Source organism: Mchenga conophoros, linkage group LG15 (genome assembly GCF_057382185.1).
Source record: "Mchenga conophoros isolate Kocher_MC1m ecotype Shallow Benthic linkage group LG15, M_conophoros_male_GT1.1, whole genome shotgun sequence".
In the NCBI taxonomy this organism is placed as follows: domain Eukaryota; kingdom Metazoa; phylum Chordata; class Actinopteri; order Cichliformes; family Cichlidae; genus Mchenga; species Mchenga conophoros.
The window spans coordinates 37,211,864-37,228,675 of record NC_140540.1 but is presented as its reverse complement, the minus strand read 5'-3'; the positions used below and the strand labels follow the sequence as shown (position 1 = coordinate 37,228,675).

The 16,812-nt window shown below is 39.2% G+C and overlaps 1 long non-coding RNA gene across 1 annotated transcript in view; it reads right to left on the bottom strand.

Moving 5' to 3' along the window:
* Nucleotides 1–2,045: 2,045 nt before the first annotated feature.
* The window catches only part of LOC146558821 (uncharacterized), a 28,529-nt gene continuing 13,762 nt past the window's right edge, over nucleotides 2,046–16,812 (bottom strand). The window contains exon 3 of the long non-coding RNA XR_014888594.1: nucleotides 2,046–9,081. This is a non-coding gene — a long non-coding RNA (uncharacterized LOC146558821). The remainder of the gene's footprint in view (nucleotides 9,082–16,812) is intronic.

The window sequence follows — 16,812 nt, the reverse complement described above, 5'->3', positions numbered from 1 at the left end:
ACAGTGTCAGGATGATGTGGAAGCTCCAGGTATTACTTTATATCACAAAACAACACTAATTCTAACAACTGGAATTGCATTTTAGATATACATGAGTTGCACCCCCCCCCCCCCCCCCCCCCCCAAATAAAAATCTACGTTCAACTTTTCCATGAGCGAGTAAAGCGCTGGATATATGAGAGCATTAAACTTTAACTCTTATACAAGTGGTATGAAAACAAACTCTACTATTTTAAGTGTGTAATAGCATGAAAACTGTAGATTTATTTAGCCCTCATGTTGTTATGAAAAATAAAGCCCCTTCTCTGTAGTCTGTTATTTTCACTGTTTTTTGAATTGTCATGCACAAAAATACATTGTTGCAACTTATGTAAATGTGTGATCACATGCTCTATTTTGACTTTCTGTGATTTCAATGTAACAAAAGAAACAAAATATATCTGCAAACTGCTTCACTAGTTTGTCCTTTCTTTATTCCCAGTCTTTGGTGGCCCTCTAGTGGACAAAGGAAGTAATTAATTTTGTTATTATGTGTACAAGGCAATTCTCTTGACGTAATAACTTCTCTTTAGCTGCTGTAGTTCACTGAAGGTGGTTTTTGGTGTAGCCCACATGTCATGCAGATCGTTGAACTGTGCTTAAGTCTGATACGCCTTCATTTTGTTTGTACCCTCCCCCCCTTAAAAAAAAATCAATGTGACCTTTGGTTGCATCTTTCCTACACACCCACACACAAAGAAACACACAAAGTCATTAACAGTGCGCATAAAACTGCTTTGTGAGAATGAGTTATCTCTCTACTTGGTAAAATATTCACAACTAATTTTCAAAGAATGTTCTTTAATTACTGTTATCATGACTCATTCTGTATCATCTACAGCTTCTTGTTAGTGGTTAGGCAATATTTCTCACATGATCTGCACAAGAACACTAAGTGTACTCTTATTTGCCACTGGTGTCAGTCCTGAAGCCAGTAACGAGGCCTGCACATCTCTTATAAATGGTAAATTAAGTAACTGCTTCTTTCCCCTGCAAACATTTCTGAATTTAGACTCTTTAGATAACATCTTAAAATGATGGACATTAACTTACATAATATAAGCAATCGCAAAAATAGAGGCATGTCTAAAATTAAAGAATATAAAGTAGGCCTGCTTTTAAAGCTTCAAATTACTGTTACAGTACATGTGGTGAAACTAAAGTGAAACTAAAAGACCACTTGCAGGGGTTTTCCAATTCCACCAGTACTGTTCTTGATTTTTGCTGGTCAAGAAGTGTTATAATACAGAATCGGCACACATCAGTTTTTCATTTGAAAAACAAGCAGGTACTTTCCTGGTAAGGTAGCTCAGCAAACCCCAGGCAAAAAAAGCATCTCTCTGGCCTTGCACTTTGTAAACTTTAGAAAGAGTCTAAAGAGTAGCTTCGCATATACAAGAATATTTTCACAACTTAAGAGAATCCTTAAATTTAATGCTATTTTCAAATAGAAAACTCTTTGCAGGCATATATTGCGTAATTTATAAATGGCAAGTGGAAACCACACTACAAAAAATCAAAGGGTAAAAACTGTGTATTTAATGTGTAACAATTTTGTAGAAGTTATTTTTGCATCTTTTCGATTGTTTGGATTTTAAGTCCTGGTGTTGTGTATGTATAAAGCTATATACACACCCCCACACACACTCTACTTTAATACTGTAACTCAATTTATTCATCAATATTACATTTGTATAACTATATAGAGGCACTTGTGCTACATAATTTAGATAACATTTCTTCTCAGTGAACAAAAGTTCAGAGATTAGTAAAAACTAAGAGCATAAGACATCATTTAACAAATATTGCAAGTTCAGTTATAAAATACATAACAATCCTTAATTATTAAGACGAAACGTGACATCTTGACTACATTAAAATATGTATATAATATATATAAATATATTAGTGTTATGGAGCTTTGTTCAGTTGCATTAATGTCTTGCATAGTTTTTAACTTGGTTTTAACAAAGATCTATGTGAAAGACTCATCACATCACCAAGGGTTGAATTCTCAATCATTTATTTTATAACACAGAAAAAATACACATATACAACAGGAATGCATAATAATGTGTTTATATATTCACTGTATTAGAAAAACAAATGTTTTTTTAAAACTGACAAATTACCATTTAAAAGGCTGATAGAATATATGTCCAATAACCATAATTACCAGTATTTTATATTAACCTTTAATAGTTACTATTCTTATGCAGTATTTACAATTTCTAAATCATTGATACAATCCCCGATGCACACACAAGGCATGTGCACCGTTTCTTCAAAGGTCAGTTTTTTCACAAGCTACCTCTTGCAACATTTTTCTTCCTCCCCAGCTCCCACTCCCCCAAGTCTACAGCCCCCAAAGTGATCGTGATGCGATCTGAACTGCCTGTCAATTCACACCGTCCATGTTTACTGCTCTTAAGGGTAGGCAAGGGACAGAGGCAAGCAGAGAACTAAAAAACACCATCATCAGCATAACGTGACACTATTCCTTGTGACGGTCGGATGAAATCTGGGACACAGTTGCATTCATCGTTCAGTGAGCTCTCCCACACAGTTAAACCCACCGACAGCAATGAATGTTGATTGTGACCTTTGCTGTGGTTTGCAAGCTACAAGTATTTTGTGTTTCTGGAGAATGGACGATGCGTTCCTCGTGAGCCCCACCCCTTCTAAGACCATGTCTGTGCAAAGATTTCTGCATGTGTTCTTTTCTTCTTTTCTGTGACAAAGACTAGCCACAGGGTACAGTCAACGGTCGATGGTTTTTTTTCTTTCAATTTAGCTCAAACTCACCGACAGCGTTGAATGTTCACTGGGGCAAGCAGAGACCTGATGGTGACTGGGGATGACAGTCTGCTTGGCGGGAGCATATCTTCTCTGTGAGGGAAAAGCTTCTTTCTTCTTCTCTCACCAAACCTCCCTTTCTTAGTAACACTGACAAGGTCATGACTGTAACAAACCTGAATTATACCATCTTTTCCAGTTAGGCTAATCAGATGACTAATACTATCCAAGTCAAACTTCCAGTTAATATAAACTGACAATAAATAGTGATAAATTATAAGAAAACATTATTTTTAAAGGTTCGGTTAATCACAATGCTGCCATCTTTCACATCTTTTTGGAGCTTTTTTTCCTTTTTTACATCCACTACCTCTAGAAAGGTATAAAAGAAGACTTTAAAATATACGCTGAACTTCTTTAAGCAAGAATAATTTTTCACTAAACCCATTTATTTGGATTTCTTAGTAGAAGAACATTTTCCATCAAGCCTGGAGAGCTGCATTTACCAATGACTTCCATGCCACATGGTCATTATTACACCAAAGAACTCGTCAGTGTGTAAGAAAACATTTCCTTGGTAAATAACAGTTAGAAAAGGGAAGTCATCTTGAAACTCCTGACTCATAGTGGGTTTTAGTAAACGTATCACCTGGGTGGAGGCTGCAGCCAATTGGCATATAGTTTACTGAAAGCACAGTGGCGTGGTGTCTAGAGAGGCCCCAGCATGCCTGAATAGCTTCATGCAAGCTGCAGGATGAGGAAGACACCGGGTATGAAACTGCCGACTCACCCTGATCGATAGCGGCTGCCATTTCGCTATGATGTGGCGCTGTGGCCAAAGACTGGGGTGTTTTTTCTTTCCTCCTCTTCTTACACTAAAAACAGTAAAGAAACTATCCACCATTTTGCATCAATGGCTTTATTACACAGTGCTGAATCAACTTGAGAGAGAGAGAGAGAAAAAAGCAAAACAAAAAACAAGTTGCAGGGTTTGTGAGAAGCACAGAAATCAAATGCCACGGAGCTGCTGGAGCAATTAGATACGATGTGACGGCAACTGTGGCAGTGAGTCAAGATGTGGTCGGATGATAAAAACGTTGTTGGGACGCTTTTCCAGGGCAGGATAAGGAGTGACTAAGCTGATGTGGCGGATATCTCATCGCATGCCACATACTCCTTTTACACAGAAAACAGAGAGTTAAAAATAGCAAGATGGCTCTGTCTTTACTGTTAGGCAGGAAAACAATGAGCAGTATTCATTTGTGAAGAATTTTAGATCGCATGTGTTAATTTGGCATTCTGAAGCTTTTAGGTCCCGAGCAATAATAATAATGATAATAATAATAATAGTAATAATAAAACTAATTTGTTAGCTGATGACAGCCAATCTTGGACCAAAAAGCACAGTCCTTGCTGCGAGGGACACGTTAACTTGGTCTCTTTTCACTCTCCACAACAGTGATTTGAGTGACAGCGCTGGAATTGACAGAAGTGGATGAGAAGGAATGTAGCTTTATAAGGTCTTCTCTGGCCGCAGGATGAAGATGACAGTAGGAAGAAAGATCTGGGACATGCAACTATAGAGAGAGAAGGGCCCTGAGCTGACAATGTGGCCCTAATCTGAATGACAAGGTCTGCACATCAGCCCTCAAACCAGCACGGGTTGGGGGGGTTGTGCTGGAGCATTATGAGAAAGCTAAGTGGGGAGAGGAATAAGAAGAGACAGAAAAGGGAGGAGGGAGAGGGCTGGCATGGGTGTCCTTCCTTCAAACATGCTGGCCTTAATGGCACAGACAGCTCTGACATTTAACCACTGAAACATTTTTAGATAAGTGGATGCGGTGGAGGCAGATTTGAGACTTGTGAAAATTTCAGGAGGTTTTTTTTTCTCTTTTTAGGTTAACTATAAGCTATAAAGAGCTTTTGAAAAGGGGCCGCGCAAACGTTAAGAATAAGGAGAGGAAATTAAAGGGGAAAATAATATTTGTGCACAAGCTGGAGAAGTGACTCAAGGGGTTCTCTAGTTAATGACTAATGCTGACGTTCTCTTGAGCAACGGCGCATCCCACAGTTGGTTCGGTGACGCTATTTGGTGGTCCAGAGTAAGAGACCACAGTATGAATGTGATACAGGATGCCGCAGATTACCACCACATATGTTGAACAGACTTAAAACAAAGTACTGTTACAAAACTACTTTAAAGGAGTGCCAGCAATACAGAAACTTGTAGAACAAGTTGGTGTAATGGATACTGTCAGTGTTTCACAGTTAGTACTGTGAAAACAGAAAAAAAAAACCCCACATACCTGTAATTCCAGAAAGGCATCTGCAAGAGGTGATTAAATTACTCGAAAAACAACAAAAGAACTGACTGCACCCAATAGCACAGTATCGAGTTTTGTAATGTCTGTCTATACAGTTTCATCAGATGGTGTTAAAGATAAGTGTTGGGCTGAAATGTCACCAACCATAAGGTTTAGGATTCATTTTCTCTACGTAAGATTTGTACCCTTCTCGTTCGATCTTTGTCTCACTAGTGTAGAAGGTTACTACTGATGCCTATTTTGGCAGAGGAACACACAGATTTTTTTCTTGGTGAGATGTGAAACTAAGAAAACTAAGAAAAAACATTTCAATTCAGATTGTGTGGTTCTTATCGGTTGTGAGTTAACAAAAGGAATATATTTTAGATTATCCACTTTTGTTCGGTACACTACTAACACAAAAATGTTCATGGTAACATTTCTAAAGGCCTTAATGGGTGAAATTACGTGTGCCAGAATTCTGGAGCTCCCACACATGCAGTAAATGATTAAAATATCATAAGAAAAAAAATGGATTCAGGTTTAGGGTTAAATAGCTTGAAGAAACTGGATATGCATAAAAACAAAATTGGAAACCCCAGTTAATGCCCGTCTCTCTCCTTCACTTCCATGTCTCTCTCTCTCTCTCGGGAGGGGGAGGAAATTCCTGGCGAGGGTGCTGCGAGTTGTTGCTCTCTGCCTGCAGGTACAGACCGGCCTCCTCTGTCTGCCTGTCTGCAGATATCATACCGCGACGTGATCTGTTTAGCTGCCTGACTTAATGCTCACCTGCTCACGTGCCTCCGGCTCTGTGTGATTGAGTGTGTGTGTGTGTGTCCCCTCACAGCTGGAATGGCATCTCCCTCTTTATCTGCCACCCTGCGATTACAGACGTGTGCACACGCAGAATGATAGATGGATTTTTACTACACTGATGAGATATTTGTGTCCACTAACCAGGCATGCAGCTGACACCTTCCCCAACATGTGTTTCAGCTCCACTGATGAAAAAACAGATAAGAGACTCTTTACCAGCTCGTACCACAGCATCAGCATTATTATGTTTAAGCTCTACTTTAAGCTCCAACTTTAAATACTAAATAAATCTATTGAGTCTTTTGAGGCTAATTGCTGGTTAATTAAGCATCTTTTTAGTGTTTTTGCCCCCAACCTTTCTAAGCAGTCTCACCCTGTGATTATTATTATAAGATGGGTTTTTTTCCCCATGCTTTGACTGCTGCAACACAGCAATTTCCCAATTTTTGGGACAAACTAAGTATTTAAGGCCTGAGAATCAGCAGTGCAAAAGAACGCGAGACACAAATACTCATAAAACAAAGGACTGACGAGCTAGAATGGAAAGAATTAGGTTGCTTAAATCCAAAAAGCAAGTAAGGATAGATGATGTAACACAGGACATTATCAAAAGCAGCGTTACCTTACCTTTTAAATCCAGTCTCAATACATTCTAGCTTATATAGCATAGTTTTACATTATAAATAAGAAAAGCATCAAATTCAATTATTAAAGCTGCTTAAACTTGATGAATTTTCTTAGTGGGATTTTGATTTGTTGTGTGTTTTGCAGTGTTTTATTTATATAACTGTTTTTTGGGGGTTTGTTTGTTATGTCCTCTTGAGGTTGTCACAGCACTGACAGATACAAGCTGACTTGTACAACCCCGTTCACAAAACACACACAGACACACTTGAGTAGGGGTCTGAGTCCAGCTGGAGGTGGTCTCCTGCCAAACCTGCAGGCAGCCTGACTGTTTTCATATTCATCACACACACAGTGATTAGAACTGACAGCACACACACACACACACACACAGCTGTGTGAAAAAAAAAATCAATATTTTAACTGCAACCTGTTATCCTAAAAAATTTACAAAGAGAAACTATTTTGTTGCCACTGCTGCATTATTCTGTCTTTGACTTCTTTTACTGTTATTTTATATTTACTGTCACAACAGCTATCTGTGCTATCTAGTTAAAAAAGAAAAAAGCAACAAAGAAAAGAGAAATAGAGGAGGATGCTAAAAAAGAGATGGATGTAGACTGGCTGCAGTAAGTAATGTCATGAGAGGAGTGGACAGGGGTGGGGGGGGTGGGCGAGAAAGGAATAATAGCTAGTAGGCAGGGAGAGAGACAGAGACAGAGAGAAAGAGTGCACCTCTTCACCCTCTCTCGCTACTCCCCATCACACACAAAGCCCAGAGAGACTCCATGGGGCGCCAAATAATAACCTTCTTTGTCATTATCATCGCCCAGCCAAACAGCTCTCAATCCTCCTCCACCTCCTTCCGTCTTGAACACAATCATTGGCCTATCGTTTACAGTGTGCCGCTAAATGGGAACATCAATAGACACGTCCATTAGCAGTGCGAGTCCTTTCCACTCTGATTCTGAAGTGCTTTAATAGCTGGCACACACACACACACACTCTCACGCTTCACCTCAGCCGACTGTTAACCAAGCTAACCCCGGTGCAGGCGAAGCTGAACTGATGGGGTGTATCATTAGAGCTGGTTAGGAACACGGTCGGTGCGAGGGCGGTGCTTTCAGTTAACCTGAAGCTACAAACCGCGAGCACAATGCCACAACTGATTCAAGGAGCACTGCACTTTGCATAATCCAATGATTTTCTGCTGAATACAAGTTCAAGCCTCTGTAGCTGACACTACTTGGTTTTATCTGGCAAATCACAGTTATTTGCAAGCTGGCAGCAGATCGTGTGTAACTCTATGTCCAACACTGTTCTTGGTTACTTCTATTAACCTCGCAAATTGAATTCAACACACAAATCCTATTACATTTGAGTGTGTTTGTAGTATAAATACAAACACACATACCTCAGTGTGACATTCTGAAGACATACTGAACAGAACATCAAACCAAATGAATTAATCTTTATATGCTAATGAGCTGTGTGCGTGCAAGCTCATAAAATGCACAAACACGCCGTTTCCCTGACGGTATCAGAACAGGACAGACTATCACCCTAGCCGTAGACTAATCAATACAATAGGGTCAATCTTATTTAGCGCCACATTCGTGCCTCGTTAATCTCACGCTGAACTTTAGTCACCCTTACTGCTGATGCAAATTGCAACTTAACGTTCGGTTTGACACTTAACCGAACATCAAACTAAGCCGAACACGTCCGAAACTGTAGCAGAATGAAGGGGGAAAAAACAGAAAAGGGCAAATACAGAGTTAGAGGGAGGGAACACTTTCCCACAATCCTCCTCCACACACTGTAATTTCAGCATGCCTGGGTTTTTGGTAGTGTGTGCAAAGCAGGATGCTGGGAACCCTGGGAGGGACACAGGGTGGGTTAGGGGGCTTGTGGGATATGTGGTGCAGCTGTTAAATTTGACTTGTGTGGATGGGTTTTGACTGATGAAAATAGAAATTGAAAAACGAAGCAGGCATAAGCACACGTGCACACGTGGACAAATCGCAAATGATATGAGATATGACATGAGCAAAGACTTGGAAAATTAGAAATAAAAAAAGTGAGAATTTAAATTTGACATTTAAGCTTTTTTGTTTTGTTTTTTTACATCTCGCATTAAATCAAACCAAAAAACAGCTTTTAACAGTGCTGGTACTGGAAACTACAAAGCTCTTTAAATGACTGAATTTTGTAGCTTTCTCGAATATAACTTGTCAATGTTTCTCTCCTTGGAGAAGAAAACTAGAAAACATTGTTTGCTTCCTGAAGGAGGCCATAATGATCCTCCTTCAGTGTTCAGATTTTTAGCGTAACTGGCATGCATGTGTGTGTGTGTGTGTGTGTGTGTGTGTGTGTGTGTGTGTGTGTGTGTGTGTGTGTGTGTGTGTGTGTGTGTGTGGTAGGGTGGTGGTAGACCGCAGACAGCCTCTAGGTGCCATTATGTGTGTGTCTCTGTGCTTGCGTGCCTCCTTCAAGTCTGGACCTGGACAGAAAACAAACAGAGAAGAAAGCATAGGATAAATTCAGGTGTTGTTTGGTAAAGCTTGTCATTAAAATGTCACACACACAATCTCTGTGAATGAATCACAAAGAAACAGATGCACGTACATTCAAAAAGGAAGACACTCACGTACACACACACACTCTTGCAATCGACACAGTGTTTCGGGGTTTTATTTCCCGCATTATTATCCACTGCGGCGCTTTCACACTGACTAGTTTATATATGCCTCCATTTCCAAAAATATTTTTGTGGTGGTGAAATATGTCGTAAATGATTCAACATCGCAGACAGATGTGTCAACACTATTAGGTGTAATACGTCAGCACGTCACCAAACCCCGTCTAAAAAATAAAAAAAGAACCAACACAATTTTTTATGTACAAAAAAAAGAGCCCACTCATGAGCCGATTCATATAAACACTCTGGGTGGTCTTAAGGAACAATGACACAGAGCCAGCATGTGTGTAGATTAATACATGATTCATCTTGAAGAAAGAAAATAAATGAGTTGAAAGTAAGTGTTTAAAAAGAAAGAAAGAAAGAAAGAAAGACAGTACGTTGTTGCCTGAAGTACAAGAATCCTGATATCACGGATATGAGGAACGAGCCTTTTTGAAGTCACTTTGGAGTCTGTCAAAGAAAAAAAAAAGAAACCTGCTTGTGATCATGTGCCGGGGTAGCCTCTACATGTGTTTTACTAAAGATGATATATCAGTGATTATGTGATGCCCACAACATGAAAGAATTTCAGCATTATGACGGCAGGGAATGTAACGCCTTATAAATCTTGGTGTCTGACATTTCTACACACCAGGGCTGAGAGGGATATGCACGGAGGCAGAATGAATTATCAAAAAGAATTTTTGAGTAGAAAATCTTAGGTTGACCAGATGGAAAGGTGGGGGAAAAAAGGACTTTGACTCTGTAAAATTCAGCCAAACCTATAAATAATTTAATATTTTTATATTAAGCTTAATATGTTTTTATACTTTTTTTTTCCTTTTTTCTTCTTCTGGTTTGCTCGCTTTAAACAATATCAGGGAATTTTGAATAAAAGAAAAAAAAATTAAAAATGTGTTTTGTTGTGTTAACATTGTTTCAAGTGTACAGTGTTTGTGTGTGTGTGTGTAGTTAGATGTTGGTCCTGATAATTCAACTCCAGTCCTACATTTTACAGAACTTACTTTCTGTACTTTTGGCAAATCAAAAAGCCGAATTAACGAGAAGAAGTCATCCAAAGAATATGAAACTATGACTACGCTAATAATGGCATATGTGGGCACTGGGTAATATCATCTGACAATACCAAGAAATCAAACATAGTTAGCATAAATTACATTATTTGTAGTTTTTCAAAATTGCATCTACTCAGTTTCTTCATTAGTGAGTCATGTTTTGTGTTTTTCCGTTTTTTTCCTCCCTCTCTGCATCCCCTGATGTTTTCTTTGATTCAAGTGCCATTTGGACTCCCATTGAGACAAATAATGAGTCACTCTGTGTATTCTCAAAGCTGCCTGTTCATTTGTGGTCAAAAAACACATCAAAGTTCCCATGGAAGACATATTCATAAATGCCTTTTTTAAGCTACTTTAGCTGTATTAATGACTTCTTTAAGCTGCCTGCTGTTCATAGATTTAACCAGTCTCTCAGAGTCCTTTTTAGCTTTATATTCTTTGGTTCAAGAACCGTTTGGTTCCTGGCAAGAAAGTTCATGTGGTCGTGGTTAGATCTAGCAAGTACAAGAGCTGAGGTCTAAATATATCTCTGTGTCTAAATATTCAGTGTTTAAGCATTTACTATATATATATGTCAACCAGTTCCCCTTTTTGTTTATGTAAACATGGCAAGTGGAGTTTTGGTTCTTGAATCTGATCCAGGATTAGGGTTGTATAAATTTGCGAGCAGAATTTAAGGTCAATTTCAAGTGTGGCATTTTACTGTATGCAGTATCTGCTTTTCCTTTCATATTACATACATAAGTCACAGGTTTTATTAAAAGCAGTCTAGACACAGCTCTAATTAAAACTATGGTTTAAAAAAAATCACAATGCAGCTTTAATAAATGGACCTGAAGATTCTTTACATGTACAATCTAAACCACACACACACACACTCAGCGGTTTAGTTAAAAGGTGGCTTGCTAAAATAGACTTGCCAGTGAAATGTGGTTCCTCTGAATTTCGCAGCCAGATCTACATTCCCAGAGAAAGAACAATGATTGACCTTGGCCGAATGAAAAATTGCCTCAATTGTTCATAGTTTGCTTTGATGTTAAATACAGTGAAACAGTGCAGCAGAGGAAAGCTGCTCACTACAAATGAAGGAGAAATCCCTCCTACCCGTTTGCAGTTCCTGCATCTTTGAGAATATGCAATTTACTATTTCTGTCTGGACGGTTTTTAAGGGTGCGTTGCTTCGCTCCCACCTCTCCATTTCTCTTTCACTGTATTTTTTTCCACCTCTCTTACTGCCATCTCCCTCTTATTGCTCCAGTAAGCAGACTCACGAGACCCTGGAGAGTACTCTCATCATTAAAGTCCCTATATGGAGTCACAAATTTATGCTCAGTACATTTGGGGAAGAGAAAAAAAACCCAGAAAGAAAGCAGGACCACCCATGTGTTTTCAAACCCAATGCTACAAGATCAGCATTCTCCCTGCTGACTAAATGAGCCAATTCACACAAAGGGGGGAAAAAGCTGCAAATTAACAGACGTTTGAGGGTCTGATGGTAGACGCGGTGTTTATGTGTTAACAAGAAGACGCTATTAATCAGAAGTGACTGGTAGAAAAGCCCTTGTTGTGGGATTGACTGGCATTGCATTTTGTTTTCCACCAAGTACAAGAAAGCCTTGAATAAATTAGAGTTTGTTTCTAAAAGAGTTAATTAGACGTTTAACTTTTATATGGTTGAGAGCACTTCTTTATATTTTGATTTTCCTCCTTAATATAGTTTGTCATCAAGCGGTTAGCTAGCATGACAGTTTTTAAACTCCACAGTGATTTATCGGATAGTTGACAAAGCAGCGAACTGTACATTTCAGTCACAAGTCTTAAATTAAAATTTAGCCTTTATTGGGCTCCCTTGAGTTGAAATACCAAAAATGTGGGTGTATCTGTGTATGTGTTTATCAACGTGTCATCGTACCCAATGTGCTATTGGTACAAAGTGGTGCTTTGAGCGATCACTAAGACCAGAAAAGCATTATATAAATGCAAACAATTACCAGGGCTCTTTACTGAAAAATCCCACAGTTTAATTAGGTTTTGTCTTAGGTTCATTAAGCTCCATAATTGCACTAAGAAAATAAAATATTTCAATCTACTCCAGAGTAGCATTTATGGTTTTTGTGTGTACCTTATGTACATAAATGATCCCCTTCTGGCTCATCTGGCTTCTATTCACTGCCAAAGTGATGGTTGGGGCGAAGCTAAAGTTAGCTATGTGATGATCTTTGTAAAGCAACAGTGTAAATTTAAGTGCACATCCCTGAACGTCACATATGTCTGCCCGCTGCTTTGATCAATTCATCTTTTTTTTCTTTTAAATTTGCTGTGCCATGCTCAAACAACGTCCCAGGGAAGCAGGAAACCAGCGACATGGCTGTTTTCACGTGTATGTTTACGTTGCACAGTACATGCTAATCTTTGTCCGCTTTCTTAGAATGCATGTGTGTTCTTACCGCATTGTGTCTGTTTGTAATAAAACTGGTAGAGACATGTAGTGCTAGACCACCCAGAGCAGTTATCCAAACACCCTCCTTACTCACAAAAAGGCACTAGTCTTAATTATATCCATCCTCTGGGTGTGTCTTTCTGCTCAAAACAGACATCAGAAGACACACCCCCCCCCCCCCCCCGATAGGCCACAAACCTCATAAGGAACCTTATGGAAAGATGGTTTTGGTGACCTTAGACAGAAATAAACATATAGCATGCTGCATTTTTTTCCCTTGGCGGCTCAAAACACAAACGAGTCATGGATTATCTCCTTTTGTACCTACGGATTTGGAAATAATCCCAAATTTCCCGTAGAGGGCTCTTTTCATAACAAATCCGAAGGGTTTCAAAATCAGTCAGGTGAATTATTTACAGTACTACGAGTGGTGTGATACTGCACTAAAAAACTGTGTAGTGTCAGGCACCTGGCTATAAAGGAGAAAAGACAAGAAAACGCACGCACACGCGCAATGTATTAAGAAGGCAACTGCAATAGGGAGGAGGTTGTTGTGACTGCATTGCTCCCTTTCGTGAGCTCTAATTTTCAAGCTGGCGATATGAGGGGGCAACCTTGTGCTGAGAGAGTCCACGCAGGCAGAGCCCCAGCCTCTATCTGCCAGACAAATCCTCCTTGGGCTTTGATCGTCTGCCCACTTCTCTCTCTGTGGTTTTTGTTTTCAGGCAAACAGCTGTGATGTTTAGCTGAAATGCAATGAGATTCCAACTGTCAAAATCTGCTGCAAAAAACAACAACAACCAAAAAAAAAAGAGAGAGAGAGATAAGAAAAAAAATCCCCTCAAAACAACCAAAGAACACATGAATAAAGAGGCCAGAAACAGACAAATAATGATAGTAAAAATAAACATCATCACCGCCTTGATCGCTGCTTTCGTCCTAATGTGTTCAACATGCTATCCTTCAAGGATCAAGGGGTTAATCTGCTCCTGTTGTATTATAGCTGAGATACTATCGAAGGCCATTTGTTCCAAATAGCGAGGCTAATGACCCTGATCCGACGCTTGGCGTTTGGCCACGAACTGAGAGCAAGGGAAGGTAAGTAACCTCATATATTCTCAGGGGCCGAGCTAATGAGAGGGAATGGGAATACGAGCTACAGTCCATCATCTACTTCGGAACTAGACAGCAGTGCCATCTTCCTTCTCAGACTCAGACACACAAACACGCACATACGGGAAAACAGTAATGGGAAGCCCAACTCCTCCTCAGCACCTAATTTTACACCTGTCTAGTTAAGTAAATGTACTTACGTGTAGCATTTTATCATTAGTAAGTGAATAACAGATTCATTCTGGAGCAACAGCATCACTACTGTAAACAAGGAGTTTGATCATCAGGCAGTTTCCACTGGTTGTTCAACTGCTTTTAAGCATTTAAGCATTTGGTAGGAGTTTGTCACAAAAATACACCTCGAAACACGACCAATGTGTTGCTGCTTTAGCGCAAACACAAGTGGGTTGTTTTTTTTATTTTTTTGTTTGTTTTGTTTGTTTTGGTTTTTTGTTTTTTTTTTGGAGGGGGGGGTGCTGCACATAGAGCAGAAGAGCATTAATAATCAGTGAAAAAAGCTGCAAGTTATTTTGATCGTGCCTTTTGAAAATTAAATATTGCATCAGAGGACTAAAGGTGGTTTGGCCCTTTGTAAGTCATTTTTTAAACAAGCTTTATAAATAAAAATAACACATTATTGTTATTTAATTTGGTTTTCTCCAATTTTTATAAATGTAATGGCATATATTTCTTTTTAGAGCATATAAAGCTTAGATAGATTTATTACAAAATATATACATTTAAAAAAAATATTTTTTAGCATTTGCTACTAGACGTACAAAATTACAGCTGCGCAACGTCTAGCCGAGTGGATGTCCCCTCCATGTGAGTGAATTCAGCTGCGATGGGGAAGCAGCAGGGGTCCACTCGTCTGCCTTTATTCGGTTCACCGTGAGCCCGGCTGCCTCTTTAACTTCTGGCACGCATAGGAATATTTATGTGTGTGTTTTTAGGGGAAAAAAAAGGGGGAAAAAAGAAGAGAGAAAGGGTGCAGAAGTAAGCGCCCTGCTGCACTCCGTATATGTGTGCAAGTGTGTTTGTGTGTGCCAGTAATACCTCCAATGGCAGCCTAATGATAGGTCTTATCGACACCCAGCAGTGAATACGGGCCTTTGTCTCCTCTCGGAACGCATTATGAAAAGCTTAGGGGGTTGCCTTTGACTCCATTTTATTCTCTCACCCACTGATAAAACCCCAGTAACAAAAAAGGCAACTGTTATACAGCTCCTGTAGTGTAGCAAGTTTAGTCACAATACAACCCCCCTCCCCGATCCATACCCACGTGATAATAAGCAAAAAGTTTGGCGCACGGCTTAGAAACTCCTAAGTCACTCACAAAAGACAGAGATTAAGACTGGAATTTTACATTTTGAAAAACAAATTCACAATGCCTGAAATTACCATTCATTTCAAATATCAAGTATATAGGCTGCATTAACGGAAAAGGGAAAGCCACAAGATTCAAATGTGTGGTGATGGTGAAGGATTGTTATATAGCAGAGTTTAAATTCTTTTCAATGGCAGTGGGTAACACAGCAGTGACACATGATAGCAGGCTGTTAGTGATATACAAATTACACTAAAAAAACATACATAGCTTGTGACTGTGTAAGATTCTGTTTTTATTTCAATCTGTGAATACAGCTTTTGTCTTTCAACCCTAATTTACATCACATATGTCAACATCTGGCTTCCCTAAATATTACATATCTAAATGTACATTGTTCTACAGCTTTTATTTTGGTAAAAGCTGTATATCTTTTACCAGAAAAAAAGCTATATATAATATATATATATCTCTTTTCCTTATTCATGCTCCAAAGCTGGTGCTATTTTCAAATGTATGCCATCTCACTTCAAAACAAACAGTGATATTAATGGCTCCCAATTTCAAGAACAACTGAGCTTATCTGGGGATAAGTTTAGTTTGTACCTTTCACTAGACTGTAAAATAACTAACTTTTCTTCTGCAGTGAAGGTTCTGTTCATTACTGTGCTCATTTGTGGGTTAGAGGTTGGGGCAGGGTCCCTTAGACAAACAGTTTATGAAATGAAAATGTTTTCGTTTCCAGCGATGGTAAGAGCAACTTCTCACATTTTTAAGAGTTCAGCATTACAGCTACTTTGGGGAGTATAGCCATTACAGTCTATCCCTGCAGAGTTAATAAAATCTTCTGCCTCTCCACCTCTATGTTCTTTCTCACTCTTACTTCACAAGGTTTTTTCTTTTTCTCTCTCTCTGAAAAACTGTATGTAAGTACATTACATTCTTACTCTCAGTTGTTTGGATTTTTCTTCGAACCCTCCTTCCAACGCATCTCCAAAGATCATTAAAACAGGCTGCAGTACTTTACTCACTCTTTCTTCCTTTGCATTTCTCTACATTGTCTTTCTCTATCTTAATCTTAAAGAGAAGAGCAATAAAGACTATCAGAACATAGACTTTCTCAGAAATCATCCCCCTCTGCATCCATGTTGCTGGCATAGCGATCCTATAGAAAGCTCCCAAGGCCAAGAGCAGATTTAGGGGACTCATTTAGTAGGCAGGTAGAGTTGAGACTTCCCCTCCACCTCCATCCCATTCTTCACAATTAGAGAGGCCAGGAAGTAGAGTATTTTATGACCTTATAAAGACATTAGAGGCACTGCCGCATTGCCCCCGGACACCCCCCCCAGTTCTTTACTTCTTGTCTACTTTTGGACTCTCCATGCTTGCTTTGACATTTCTCCAGCAACCTCTTCCTGTCTTGTTTCTTGTTCCATCTTCTCACCCTCTTTTGTTTTAATTTTTATCCATTTCTGCCTGATCATCACCCCCCAATCAATCTTTCATCCATCCATCCATTTTGAAACAGCATTCTCCATTAAAACTCAATAAAGGCTCTCATTCGAATCCTCAGAATTCTCCTCATATTACGTTTT